Here is a 15,276-nt window from a genome sequence, read left to right on the forward strand (position 1 = left end):
TTTGCAAGGGAATAGATTTAATACGGGACACATAGATTTATAGGATTATCTGATAATATTCACCCAAAAAGTCAAGTGGAGAAGAGTGCCTGTGTTGGCTGGGTGAAAGATCTGTGCCAGAAGGCTGAGGGATCTGCACTGCAGCCAGGAAGCGATACTCAGGACAAAGGCTAAAACCAGAGCTCCCTCAAAGAAAACAGCAGCCATCCCAGGTGACAGCAAGGACTGAGCTCCACCAACATGAGAACAGCTGGGTTCCTATCATGAAAACCAACTGCAATAAAGCTTCTCCTGGGAAATCAAGAGCATGAAATTTCCCCCTCCCATTCTCCTTTTATGTCATTCCCGCAACAATCCTCAGGTGGGTCTTCCATGGCCGGAATCATGCTGACTCAGTTCAGCTGGGTGTTCCCACACATGTTGACAATTAATTAATCAATCCACCCCTGGTCAACTTGATAACCAGACACATTTATTTAAACCAGAGTCTCCAGTGGCACATTTGTCTTGATCTATTCAGATTTACATTAGTATAATAATTATGTGTATATAATTCTTATTACACTCATTTCCACACCAAAAACAAATATTCAAAGAGTTCTCAGAATTCAAAGCTAGAACCACAATTCCTTGACTAAATAATCTGATCACAAACAGGTGTCTAAAAACTCTAAATGTACATGCTTTACAATAACTCTCTTCTGTCTCTTTCACTTTATTCTGAAACCTTATTTATTTTATCAACAATCTGTACTATTAAAAATTAATAATTTGTTTACAAAATGCAACACAGAGCATCCACATTTAAAAATATGGCTTCAACACTGGCATAGGAAAAAGCTTTATGAACAAAAGCTCAGTAGCATGGGAACTAGCACAAAGAATCAACAACTGGGATCTCATTAAAAAGCTTCTGCACTGCAAGAGAAACCACCAACAGAGCTAAGAGACAACCTACAATGTGGGAAAAAATTTTTCCCTGCTGTACCTCAGACAAAGGTCTACTTTCTAGAATATATAAGGAACTTAAAAAAAAAATCAGATCTCCCAAATATAGACCCAATCCAAAAATGGGCATCTGAAATGAACAAACATTTCTCAGACAAAGAGGTAAATGCAGCAAATAAACATATGAAAAACTGTTCAACATCACTGGTCATTCGAGAAATGCAGATGAAAACAGCACTGAGATTCCATTTCACCCAAGAAAGAATGGCAGCTATCAAGAAATCAACCAATAACAAATGCTGGCAGGGGTGTGGGGAGAAAGGAACCCTTCTGCATTGCTGGTGCGAGTGCAGACTGGTGCAACCACTGTGGAAATCAGTATGGAGATACCTCAAAGAACTAAGACTAGAGGTCCCATTTGACCCAGCTATTCCCCTGCTGGGTATCTTCCCAAAAGAATTAAAAGAATCTTACCACTACAATGTATGTGCACCCATGTTTATAGCGGCACAGTTTGTAATAGCGAAAGCTTGGAAACAGCCCAAGTGCCCATCAAGTGGAAAGTGGATAAAGAAGATGTGGGGTTTTTTAATAAAATGGAGTATTACTCAGCCATAAAGAATGATACGCTAGAGACATTTATAGCTAAATGGATGCACATTGAGATGATACTCTTAAGGGAAATAAATAGGACTCACATGTGTAAATATCGAATAGTTTCTCTAGTGTGAGAAACTGAAAGTGTAAATAAGGACTAAAATGATTAAAACAAAAAAAAATAAAAATATGGCTTCAAGTTTTAAAACTCCTTTGATATACATTTATGAACATGATTTAGCAGTACTTAAAAACCAATATTATATACATCAATATCATATTGGTACATTGAAATCATATTAAGAGATAGCTATTAAAATTACAATCCTCATTTCCATAGCTGGTCAGAGGGTTGTAGCTGGTATTTAGAACTACCTTCCTTTACTACCCATTCTGTATTCCCTTGGCCTTCAGCAAGCACCTCAACAGGTTCTTTTCCTGTGGTGTGACCCATACCCTCATTGCTGAAGGTTCTGAACCATTTGCCATTCTGCCTGGATTAGGTTGCTGTAGTTTCCCATTAACTTTAATAGCCAGCATGGTAACACTAGGTAATATTAGGAGGTGCCCCAAGAGATCTCCTACACTCCAAGTATACTCCTCCTTTCCTCCATTGTGGCTCAATAGTCCTATTTCCCCCGGATACTCTGGGTCAATCATCCTTGCCAACACTATAATTCTTTTTTTAGCTTGTTCCTTCAGAGGCATGAAGTGACCCAAATGACCAAGGGGGAAGTCTTAGCTTCCGATTTAATGGTACCATTATTGTACTTCCTGGTACGAACTTTCCCCGCTCTGGAACTAAGATTTCCAAGTCAGAAGAGCACAAAGTTCTTGGAACAAGAAGTAAAAACCTTGCTAGTGGATTACTAGGGGTAAGAGTGAGTGGTACCATTCCCACTTCCAACATTTGATTCCTGGACCCATGAATCCTGGCTATGAGAGACACTGTACCATATAGGGGGTGCTGATTCAGAGTACATACAGCCCTCTGAAGAATCTTGGTCCAGCCCTACAAGCTACTGCCACCTAATTGTTGCTATAAATGTATCTTCAAAAGACCATTCCACCTTTCTGTCAGTCCAGGTGTTTCTGGTTGGTGGTAGACAAGGTAAGACCAGTGAATTCCATGAGCATGAGCTCATTGTCTGACTTCTTTGGCCATAAAATCTGTTCCTTGTTCAAAGGCAATGTTATGTGGAATTCCCTGATGGTAGATAAAGCATTTTGTGAGCCCATGGGTGGTAGTTTTGGCAGAAGCATTACAAGGAGGGAATGCACATTCATATCCAGAATAAGTGTCTATGTCAGTGACGACAAAATGCTGTCCTTTCCACGATGGATGTGGTCCAATAAAATCCATCTGCAAGACTGCAGGCTGATCACCCCAAGGAATGGTACCATAACTCAGTGTTGGTCTCTGCTGCTGGCATTTTGGGCATTCAGCAGTGGTTGTAGCCCGATCAGTCTTGGTGAGTGGGAATCTGTTGCTGAACCCATGCATAACCTCCATCCCTGCCACCATGACCACTCTGTTCATGAGCTCATTGGGCAATGACAGGGGTGGCTGAAGAAAGAGGTTGGCCACTATCTACAGAGCAGGTCATTGTATCCACTTAATTATTAAAATCCTTTTCCTCTGAGGTCACTTTTTGGTGAGCATTCACATAGGATACAAATATTTTTACATCCTTTGCCCATATGGGGAGGCCTATTCATATACCCTTTTTCCAAATATCTTTGTCACCAATTTTCCAGCCATGTTTTTTCTAAGTTCCTGACCAGACCATTGGCCACAGCCCATGAATCAGTATGCAGTCACACATCTGGCCATTTTCCTTCCAGAAATTATGTACCACTATGTGCCCTGCTCAAAGTTCTGTCTACTGTAATGTATTTCCTCCATCTCTATCCTTCAGGGATGTAGGATGTTTTCCCCTCTGGAACTAGGACTTCCAAGCCAGTAAAGCATAAAGTTGTGGGAACAGGAAGAGGCTGTAATACTGCAGGTGTTCACTTATGGGTGGTACCTGCACAGGGTGCAGAATCATCCATAAACCAGGCCCTAGCCTTCTCTTCCTCAGCTGATCCTATGGTACACCCCATGAGGCCATGACTGCATGCTGGGAAGCAGAAGGCAATTCACTTTTTAAAATTAACTTTATTGGTACATTTTAGGTAACATCACGATCCCATTCATCATTGAGAACGTGTACCTGTACATGATATATCTTAATTTTTTATTTTTTCCCATTCCCCTTCCCTCCCTTCCACCCCTCCATCCCTCCCTATTTACAAAAACCTTATTTCCATTTTTCCTTATTTTCTATTATTTTTTTCTTTCCCTTCTTTCCTTTCTTCCACCCCCCTACTATCTTCTTTGAACCTTTGCTTCCTATTTCACATTATCTATTACACATTTTGGTCTGCATTTACACTTTAAATTTCTCACACAGAGAAACTACTTACACATGAGTGCCCTATTTATTTCACTTAAGAGGATGGCCTCAATGTGCACTCATTTCGCTATAAATGTCTCTAGTTTATCATTCATTATGGCTGAGTAGTACTCCATTTTATTAAAAAACCATATCTTTTTTATTCAGTCACCAGGTGAAGGGCATTTGGGTTGTTTTAATATTTAACTATTACAAACTGTGCCGCTATAAACTTGGGTGCACATATATCTGTAAGGTATGATGCTTTTAATTCTTTTGGGAAGATACCCAGTAGGGAAATAGCAGGGTCAAATGGGACCTCTAATCCTAATTTTTTGGGAAATCTCCACACTGATTTCAACAGTGGTTTCATCAGTCTACATTCCTACCAACAGTGGAGAATGGTTCCTTTTTTCCCCACAGCCCCTCCAGCATTTGTTATTGGTTGATTTCTTGATAGCAGCCATTCTTTCCAGAGTGAGGTGGAATCTCAGCGTTATTTTCATTCGCATCCCTTGAATGACCAGTGATGTTGAACATTTTTTCATATGTTTATTTGCTATTTCTACTTCTTTGTCTGAGAAATGTCGGTTCATTTCACATGCTCATTTTTGGATAGAGTCTTTAAATTTGGGGGATCTGATTTTTTTCAGTTCTTTATATATTCTAGATAGTAGACCTTTGTCTGAGGAACAGCTGGTAAAAATTTTTTCCCACATTGTGGGTTGTCTCTTCACTCTGTAGGTAGTTTCTCTTGCAGTGCAGAAGCTTTTTAATAAGATGAGATCCCAATTGTTGAAACAGAAGGCAATTTAGCAGGAGTAGGAGCCATAGGCATCAGGGCAACTTCTTCATGCTACTTGTACCCTATGGACCTGCTCTGGCACAATCGTGTATACACCATTTCCATTTAATGATGGACTGCTGCTGTGCAAGTCCAACCTTACAACTTGGTGGATCAGATAATACCCAGCTCATGATAGGCAACTCATATCTCATAGTAACCTGATGTCCCATGGTCAAGTGTTCAGTTTCCAGTAGCCGGCCAAGAACTGTCTTTCAAATGAAGAGTAGTTGTCTGCAGAGGATGGTAGAACCTTACTCCAAAATCCTAGAGGCCTCCACTGCAATTAACATTGGCAGCCTGCCAGAGACTCGAAACCTGCCACTGACACTTCAAGCACCATTGGATGTGCTGTATCATACAGACCCAGTGGTAGAGCAGCCTGCATGGCAGCCTGGACCTGTTTCTTCCTTGGGTCCCCACTCAAAACTAGCAGCTTTCTGAGTCACTGGGTAAATGGACCAGAGCAAAACACCTAAGTGAGGAATATGTTGCCTCAAAAATTCAAATAGGCCCACTAGTTTCTGTGCCTCTTTTTTGGTTGTAGGGGAAGGAAGATGCAACAACTTATCTTTTACCTTAAAAGGAGTGTCTCTACATGCCCCACACCACTGGACTCCTAGAAATTTCCCTGAGATTGAAGAGCCTTGACTTTTAGTTAGATTTATCGCCCAACCTCTGTCTCTCAAGTGTTTTACTAACAAATCCAGGGTGCTTTCTACCTCTTGCTCACCTGATCCAGTCAGCATATCATTATAGTAGACTGGTGTAATATCATGTAGGAGTGAAAATCAAGATTCCTGTGAACTAAGTTATAACACAGGGTGGAGAATTAATATAACCCTGAGGTAGGGCAGTGAAGGTGTATTTCTGGCCTTGCCAGCTAAAGGCAAATTATTTCTGATGGGCCTTATGGATAGGTATGGAGACGAGGGCATTTGTCAAGTCAATAGCTACATTGCAAGTACCAGGAGATGTGTTAATCTGTTCAAGCAAGTACAGCATCTCTGGTATGGCAGCTGTAACTGGAGTCACCACTTGATTCAATTTACAGTAATCTGTTGTTATTCTCTGTCTTTTACACAGCCGAATAGGAGAATTAAATGGAGATGTAGTGGGAATCACCGCCGCCCCCCCCATCCTTCAAGTCCTTGATAGTGGCAATAATCTCTGCAATCCCTCCAGGGATGCAATATTGTTTTTGATTTACTATTTTGCTAGGCAAAGGCAACTCTAATGGCTTACATTTTGCCTTTCCAACCATAATGACCCTCACACTATAGATTAAGGGACCAATGTGAGAGAGTTCTGCCAAGTATTGAGTATGTCTATCCCAATTATACATTCCAGACCAGGGGAAATGACTGCAGGATGGATTTGAAGACCCACTGATCACACTATGAGTTGGACCTTTGCTAAAACTCCATTAATCAATCACCTGACCTCCATAGACCCCTACTCTTACTGGAGAGCAACAGTGATGCTTTGGATCCCCTGGAATCAGCATTAGTTCAGAAGCAATGTTCAGTAATCCCCCAAATATCTGATCATTTCCCTTTCCCAAGTGTACAGTTACTCTAGTAAAAGGCCTCATGCCTCTTTGGGGAAGGATGGGAGAGAGATTGTCTGTATAAATTTTTGGTGGTACACCAAGGTCCTTCCTCAAAGGGACCTGCCCTCCCCTTCGTTCAAGGGGTTCTGGTCTGTAAACTGGCTCAAAACTTAGACTGGCTGAGAGTCTGTGATTCACTGTTACTATGATTTGAAGTCGATTTCTGTTCATTTCCCCTTAAGTTTTCTCACCTATATAAATCTAGTAAAATTTTTGTAGGCTTCCTGTCTATTTTGCTTTTGGCGGCTGATATCAGGCAGCACTATAGGTCCACATGAAACAAATCCTTCTGATCATTGTTCTGCTTCTGCTGTCCATTACAGTAAGTGCACGCACCTTGCCTTTGGTGATTAAGTGCTGCCATTTGACCTCTACCACTCTGGGATCCAAACAAACCCATTGCGCTTAACCTTCCCAACTGAGTAACCATGGTCCCCGCTGCAAGATCCAGCATACAGAGAAGAGCAATGACAGGGCTCTTCCCGACACTGGTGCTCCTCTCACAAATCTATTTCTCAAGGTTTTAGTGAAGGGTACATTTTCTGGATCACCCCAGTTTGGCAAATTAGGTTTGACAGGACAAATCCACTCTAGCACTCCCATTTCTCTAAGCCTCTGAATCCCCTCATCCGTACTAAACCACAGAGTGTCAGGCATCATTATCTCATTCACAGTAGGCCATTTTTGATTCATACTTTTGCCAACCAGCCAAATAAACTCCTTAACACCTCTTTTTACTCCATAAGCTGCAACATTAAAATCAGTCTCTGCTCAGTGGGTCAAATCAAGAAACTCAGCCTGATCCAAATGTATGTTTTTGTCATCATTATCACACACCCATAAAATCCATTCCCATTCACTTTAGTCAAGCAGATCCACTTCTGCCTCTATGCATGTTTGCACATGTGTATGAGTGTGAAAACACTAATGTATGAGAGGAGAGGCGACACAAAAATTGTCTTCCTATACATCATATTATTTGATTAATAAAAAATGATTGAGTTTTTCATCTATGTTTTCTTCTGATCTGTGTATAATCCTAGGGAATCTTGACTTATTTTTCACTACTAGGGATTGAACCAAGGGCCTTTGCACTGAGTTATATCCCCAGCCATTTTTATATTTTTTATTTTGAGACAGGGTCTTTCTAAGTCACTAAGTTTCCCATGCTGGGCTAAAACATGTGATCCTCCCACTTCAGTATTCCAGATTACAGGGGTATGCCACCATACCCAGATTGATTTTTAATTTAAAAGGTCCTCTTTAACAACTCAATTATTCAATAACTATATTTTGTCAGCTAGAAAATCTAAAGGCTTCTTTACTAAGCTGTATAGTTGAATAAATGACTGACAGACCAAACTATTTCTTAAAGATATAGACTTTCTTTTACTTTTTCAATCTATGTTATCAAATACATACAGGGCAAAATACCATCACTATGGTCATATGACTATATTAATCATGTTTGTTACCATAAAGATGCACCTGAAGCAGGGCAACTTTAAAGAAAAGTGGTTGATTTTGCTCACAGTTCTGGAGGTGAAAGGTCCATGGACTACGTCTAGTGATAGTCTTCTTACTGGTAGAGTATTGAGGCAACACATGGTGTCACATGGCAACAAACAGGGAGTGTGTGTATCTACATGTGGTCTCTCTTCTGCTAAAGCTTCCAAGATTTAGCATGAGGTATCCACCTTAACGACCTTATCTAATCCTAATGACTTCCCATAGGGTTCACCTCTAAACACCATAATATGGTAATTCGATTAAATGTCTACCCTCTTAATAGCATTCACACAAGACTTGGAGATTAACTCAGCATGCTGTTGGTGGTGATGGTTGGCAGGGTAGAGTGGGGATGATGGGGATGGGGTGTTGGGAACATGAGCAACCCACATTCAAACTGCAGCATCATGTGACGATGACCAGAAGACATTAATAGTGACTTATGATATTCTTTCCTCACTGAATCTGCATGTGGTCTCAGACCTTTGTCAACAAGAAGCTACCAACAATCAATCAAGTTTAAATGCAATTTGAAAGCAGTTTTCCATCATTACTTTAAATGTTATTAGCATTTGAGGTTAACTGGTTTTTTGAAGTGTTTATTCCAGTACTTTCTCTCACACTCTCCATCCCAGGCGTGATCCACAAGGTCCTCTGTGTGCTGGCATCCAAAGTCTTTTTTTTAACTTGTTTTCCTTTGTTTTTTGCTCATACTTATCACTTTAAAATTTGTTTCCAAGAGTTTTAAAATTGCTTATATAAAACCAGATTTGGTAGGACTTACCAGTGTAACCAGAATAGATGGGCTTAAATACCATAGTGTTAAATGCAGCTTATTTAACAAACAATCACTCAGCCTATATTACTTGGTAGCTTATGTTTTATATAGAATATGAAAGACAGAGTTCCTGCCTTCAAAAACCTTATATTTAAACAAGAAGGAAAGATATTTTTAGGGAATTACTCTGTCTTCAAGAGAACTGTTGGGCAGTCACAAATTTCCTTGGCTAAGCAACAGTCTGAGATACAAACTCTATGTGTAACATTCCTTGGAAACAGTGCAGCCAGTTGGCAATGTCTGTGATCAACACCAACTGGTGTGGAGCTTTGGAGCAAGGCATGAACATGTGCCTGCTGTGTATGATACAGGAATGCCACTGAAATCCAACTTAATCCATTTGCTCATAAAACAGATTGAATGTTTGTTTAGTGCTTGGCAATACATTTTCTCCAATTTCAAAACACACTGGAAATCCCACCCACATGTGAATGTATTTTTTCTCCTAAAAAGCTTCAAAGTAATCTTTGCAGACTAGGAACACCAAACAGAACATGTGATAAGGGCTGAAATTGCTATGGACACCTGACAACTTAGCACATTGGAAACAGCACTGTCTTTGATGTCAGAAAGGCTTTCCAGTTTCTTTCATGTGAGTTTTGGCAAGTCAGGTGACAGCTCTGTGCCTTGTTTCTTCATCTCTTAAGTGAGGATAATGCTATCTACCTGCCAGGGCCATTAGAAGGATTAAAGGGATAAAACATATTGAAGTCTTGGCACATACTAGGAACTTCATATAATTTACCATTCTTGTCATTCTTATTATCAGCAGCAATACTGTTAATGTTTGTAAGTTAAGCTTGTGCTTCTTATCACTCATTTATTCATTCATTGAATAAGTGTTTTCTGCAGAATCCAGTGAACACTATAGAATGTGGGAAAGATACGAACACATGAATTTTGCCTTCAATGATCTTTGGTTCCAGTTAGGAAGCAAATATGTGTATAATTAGAATAAAATATGCCAATGAGAGACTAAATGATATAGGGTTTAGAAGGAAGAGTTGGATTTTTCGGAGAATGGAGGTGAAGGAGGTTGTAGAAAAAAAGCTTTCTAGAGAAAAAATAACTCTGTTCTTCCTCCCCACTGGATAATCTGTAGCTTCAGAGTGAGTCAGCCCAAATTAGAACTGCCCTCTTTTCTCTCCCCTCCCTTCCCTTCCCCACCTTTCCTCTCCTCTCTTCCCTTCTCTCCTCTGAATTCTTTAGCTGGCATATTTCCAAGGAGTTAGACATCTCTGCTTCTAAGGGACCCTCATACTGGCCTAGCAGAAGAGAAAGACACATGACATATCAACTCCTTCATCCCGAAGAAAGAGCCCCTATGAATCAAAATGGTTGGTTTAAAAAAAAACACAAAACTGTTGACTTTCTTTGTGAGGTACCAAGAAACCATACACTGAGCTCATACCTGCATTTGGGCATCATTATTGTGGGTTCACATTAGAAACCCCTTGGGAAATGAGGTTTGAGGTTTTCCACATAAATACTTGATGTTTGTCCAATTTCATGGTGATCATTTTGGTTCTCCTCAAACAGTTTCTATGTCTTCATTTAATTTTCAAGAGTGTTCTGTTTTTATAACATGTGTAAATCTGAGATTGCTGGAGTTGTGTCTCTACAGAATTAAAAAGAGATTTGTGATTCCCTGTTATAGGCAATGAACACCATGTGACCGTTAGTCTCCTGGTTTTGCTTGGAAACTCCCTATCAAATGCAAGCTCAGGGTCAGGGGTGTAGCTCAGTGGTGTTGCTGCCTGCCTCGTGAGTGCAAGGTCCTGAGTTCAATCCCCAGTACCAAAAAAAAAAAAAAAAAACTCATCCAAATGCAAGCTCACCTGCAGCATTACTTCTTGTAAGTTCCAGGATATGTATTTAAAACATATTTAATAACTTCTACCAAATGTTCCTCTAGGAGGAGCAAAATTAAGATGCTACTTCCTTCACATGATAAATGTATGAGTGCATATACTTCTTGACACACATGCTGTATGAACACATGTTCACACACATCATGACCATTAAAGTCAAACACCAATCAAACATATGTTTTATTGCTGCTATTATTGTGAAATGAAACAAGAGGTATAAATACAGAAAAAGCCAAATTTCCAATTTCATGAAAACCCAAGAAAACTAAAAGCTCTTAGAAAAACAAAAGATAAAGCAATAAGGCAGTTAATTAAAAAAATGAATACACAAAACTCAGAAGTTTTCATCTAGCAAAAATGATAAGCTAGAAAATACAGTAAGGAACATTTTGATACAAAAACATAGGATAATGGTTAATACATAAAATATTTAGACAAACTGAAAAAGTGATGGTTTAGGATTCACAGAAAAAAGCTATAAACTCCATCTCAGACTCTAAGAAAGGGAGAGGAAAGGAGGGGTCTCCTTTAATTTTTATGCAAATACTCTGACAATGCTATTCTCTGGGCAAACCTATCTGTGTAACATAACCTCAATAATTTTCAATTAAATTATTTAATATTCACCCCAAAATAAATATTAGCATAGAAAAAAATCTAAAAAGGAGTAATAACTGGTGAAGGCACTGAAGTTCCAGTTATTTAAATATAATAAATTCAAGATGGCCAGACAGCTTTGAATAGTTGCTGTACTATACTAATATTCCAAAAAGCATAAATGAAAATAAGAATAAGAGTTCCTGTTTTGGGCTGGGGATTTAGCTCAGTGGTTCTGCCACCTGCCTTGCAAGCGTGCAAGGACCTGAGTTCGATCCCCAGTACCAAAAAAAAAAAAAGAAAGAAAGAAATGTAAAGATATATAGTTTTGGTAGCTATAGGACTAAAGCATTCATATACTGCTAAGGTAAACAGGCATAATTTTCTTTTCTCTTTTTATTTTTTGGTACTGGGGAATCGAACCCAGGTCCCTACGCTTGCAAGGCAGGCAGCAGAACCACTAAGCTAAATCCCTGGCCCATGGGTATAATTTTCTTGAGAGCAATTTGGCAATATATTTCAAATTTCTAAATGTGTATGTTCTGATATGATTGACATGAAGTATACCAATTATTTTGTTTTGGAATTTTTCCTGTGTAAATAATTGAGTGACTGGAGATGCAGAGATATTCATTGCAGCTTTACTTATAAGCAACAAGAAAAAGATAAATAAAAAGAAAGAAGAAACAGGTTGAAATTGCATTCATGAAATATTGACTCAATTATTTATATGATATCTAGTCACTGCAGGAATAAGAGTAGAAAAATATAGATCATACTTGGGAAGAAAGATGACATGAGAAGGAAATGGGGTGAGTGCAGAGGAGAGTAAAATAGTAATAATTCTAACCTCCTGGTGGAATGGTTACTAGTAATAGTCATTTTTTTCTTTCCTTGCTTTACTGTCTGAATAGTTTTTAAAGCACACTTATTAATTTTAGGTGTTTGTGGTTCTTGCTCTACCAATGGCTATTTCATCCCCTTCCTGGTGAGCTCTTGGCAGACTTCTCTGTTCTCTCCAGGCAGCACGATCTTTTTCTGGTCCTCCATGCACATCTGTTAACTCTGGTCATTATTGCTGACTAGGAAGCCACCTAAGGGCTTCACTTCTTATGCCAGAGACTAGGATTCTTTTTGCTGAGATTTGAGTTGTTCCCACAGCTGCTGGAGGCAGTGGCATGCCCTTCTTGGACTCTCTGTTGGTGGTCACTAACCTGTTTTCTTTCCTGCCTGAACACCCAGCAAGACATTTCCCAGGTTCCCTCAGTCAGAATTGGTCATGTGACCAGTGTCAGACCAGCAGGTGTGAGTGGAAGTGAGGCATACCACCACTAGCCCTGGCCCATTAAACCTCCCACAGGCAATTCTCTCTACTTTTGCCATCGTCTGAGAGTCTGGGGTGACCTTGAACATTGGGTGCTGAAAGTGACAGAAGATGGATCTTTGACTTGTGGACAGAGCTGCTCTGGTAATTTAGAATTGTCTTGGGCTATTTCAGAGATTAAACAGATAGACACACACACCAACAAGGAGAAATCTTATTTATTTATTTATTTATTCATTTATTTAGCAGTGCTAGGGATCAAATGCAAGGCCTCACACAGACACAAGGCAAGTGTGCTGCTACTGGGCTGTACCCCAGTCCCAAGCAGAAATACTTCTATGCTTGACCTATTTTACCTTTTGGGTCCATTTGTTATTACAGATTCCTGACCCAAACTCACACTCAAACCCTTTCACCCTCTATGCAGACCTGCTGTGTTGTCTTCACTCTCCTTCTGGTTCACATTTTGGGCCTCTTCAGCACAGTACAGTCCTTGTTCATGACAATCCTTAGTGAAGTGTGCTCCTTGGCCTGGTGCTACAGTCTCCCTCTCTACAGAGCTCACAGGTGAATTGTGGGCCCCTGCAGGGAACATTCTCAGGTAACTTCACTTTCCACTTCCACCTTCTCATTAGAAATGCCTGTTCTCATCTTCTTTTTGGCGGGGGGGCGCAAATCACCCTTTGAGATATCTCTTCAAGCCTCTTCCTCCTGGTTGGTTAACTATATTGGGAACCTTGCAGCTATGGTGGAGTTCCCATTCTGCCTGAAAAATGCTCTCATATATCATAGAATGTTTATGAACTGCCAAGTCTGACTCAAAAGAATGAATCCAATGAATGAGAGCACTATCAGTGAGGTTAGAGTCCTACATCCTGCCTGTGAGCTGAGCTGACCACTCAACTTAATATCCCTAGCAGCAAAATACAAAAATGTAACTCCTGCACAACTGACACATTCTGCAATACAGATGAAATGTTCTTTGAATATTGCTTGGCATGTAATGATCATAGTAACTAATAACATTTGTAAAAATACAAAATAGTGAAAATGATGGGAAAACTCATGGGGTAGAAATTTTACAGGCACGCATGAGAGATTGAAGAGGGGATACTTGGACAGTGAAAAGGTAAATACTGTCCCTGACCAGATTAAATTGCAACTGGTCACATTAAATATTACAATGTGGACCATAGTTACAATGTACATCTTCTAACCTAGTATGGTGTTACTGTCAGCTTGGTCTGTTTTCTTTCTAGCACTTGTTCTCCCTCCTCCCCCAAATTTCCATTATTCTCCTCTGCCATACTTTATGTGAATGTAGATATTTTCAGTGGGTTATTATGCCCCATTGAGTTATTAGCACCTTCTAGAATATTTCATGATTTCATCCCCTTAATATGTATTCCCATGGAAACAGAATATAGTATAACACAACTCAGAAGGGGCCCCATAAGCCTTTCCTGTGTATATTTTCAAGAATGATATTAACTAGGGGAATGAGACTGGGTATATGGGGTTTATTGTGGATTTTCACAGTGATTCCTTTAGTATCTCTCAAAAAGTTCTGTTTTCAATAAACTTTACTAGAAATGTAAGATGACCAAAAAGTATAATCAAATACATTGTATATGTATGAATCATAATAAAGGGGGATTAGATAATGTTTTTGCTTACATAAATAGACCATTTCATAGTTGATATTTACTTTTTAGTGGAAAATTTTGTTTGAGTGAAGCAAGGGAGTCTGGGTGAGAGGCTTGGAAAAACAGTTGACTTTTAGTCAAGCAAGTTTATGGTTATCCATGCAGGTGATGGCAGCAGCATTCTCTCTGCCTACTTAAGGTTAACCTTATCCCTTGTGAGGCCGGAAGTGATCTCTCTGGGTTTGAGAACGGCAATGGTCTCAATCCTCAAGAAGAACTATCCTCATGACCCTTCTTAAGAGTCTTGAGCATCTGACTTTGGTGAGCCTTGGTTTTCTTCTCTGCCAAACTGAGCTGCTGACAGCTGGGGGAAGTTCATTAGGAAAACTCTCCTCATCTAAGTGGCAAAATGAACTTCAGTAATAATGTGAACTAAAAGGATAATGATTATGGCACTAAAATGAATACAGACAGTATAATTTTTCCATTAATATATATAATCATTCTAGTAAAAAATACATTGCCAAAAAATAAAAATGAAAAAAGATTGATAATTTCTAATTATATTACTGTAATTTTAATTTCAAAAATTTATTTCACAAGAATTGGAAGATACATAAATAGGTAACAAGATATTAACATAAGAATATACTTCACAGAGTCATAAAAATTCAATTTCAAAATAAATTCCAGAAATTGTTATACAGTTTCTGGCCATGTTTTGCTTCTTTGGAATCAAGTCTGCCAGCTTTCAAATGTCTCTGAAATTTAAAAAAATATTACTAAAGTACCTTTACCAGAAAATTTATCAAAAATATCTGTTATCCATTTATCTCATTGGCAGGCATCTAGGCCATTTCTACAGCTTAGCTGTTCTGAATTGCACCACTATAAACATGGGTATGCATATAGCATGCTATCTTTAATTCCTCTGGGAATTTACTCAGGAGTGGTATAGCTGGATCAAATGGTATTTGTATTTTTAGTTTTTTGAGGATGTTATACACAGTAGAATATATTCATCCATAAAGAAAAATAAAATCATGTGAGTG

The 15,276-nt window shown here is 39.2% G+C and overlaps 1 pseudogene; it reads right to left on the reverse strand.

The window, feature by feature from the left end:
- Positions 1-2,230: 2,230 nt before the first annotated feature.
- Positions 2,231-6,421, reverse strand: LOC147825792 (uncharacterized; annotated as a pseudogene).
- Between the last annotated feature and the right edge of the window lie 8,855 nt (positions 6,422-15,276).

This window comes from Heterocephalus glaber, unplaced genomic scaffold (genome assembly GCF_053883595.1).
Source record: "Heterocephalus glaber isolate CG9 unplaced genomic scaffold, H.glaber_assembly_v1.0 deba00001481, whole genome shotgun sequence".
Classification (NCBI taxonomy): Eukaryota; Metazoa; Chordata; class Mammalia; order Rodentia; family Bathyergidae; genus Heterocephalus; species Heterocephalus glaber.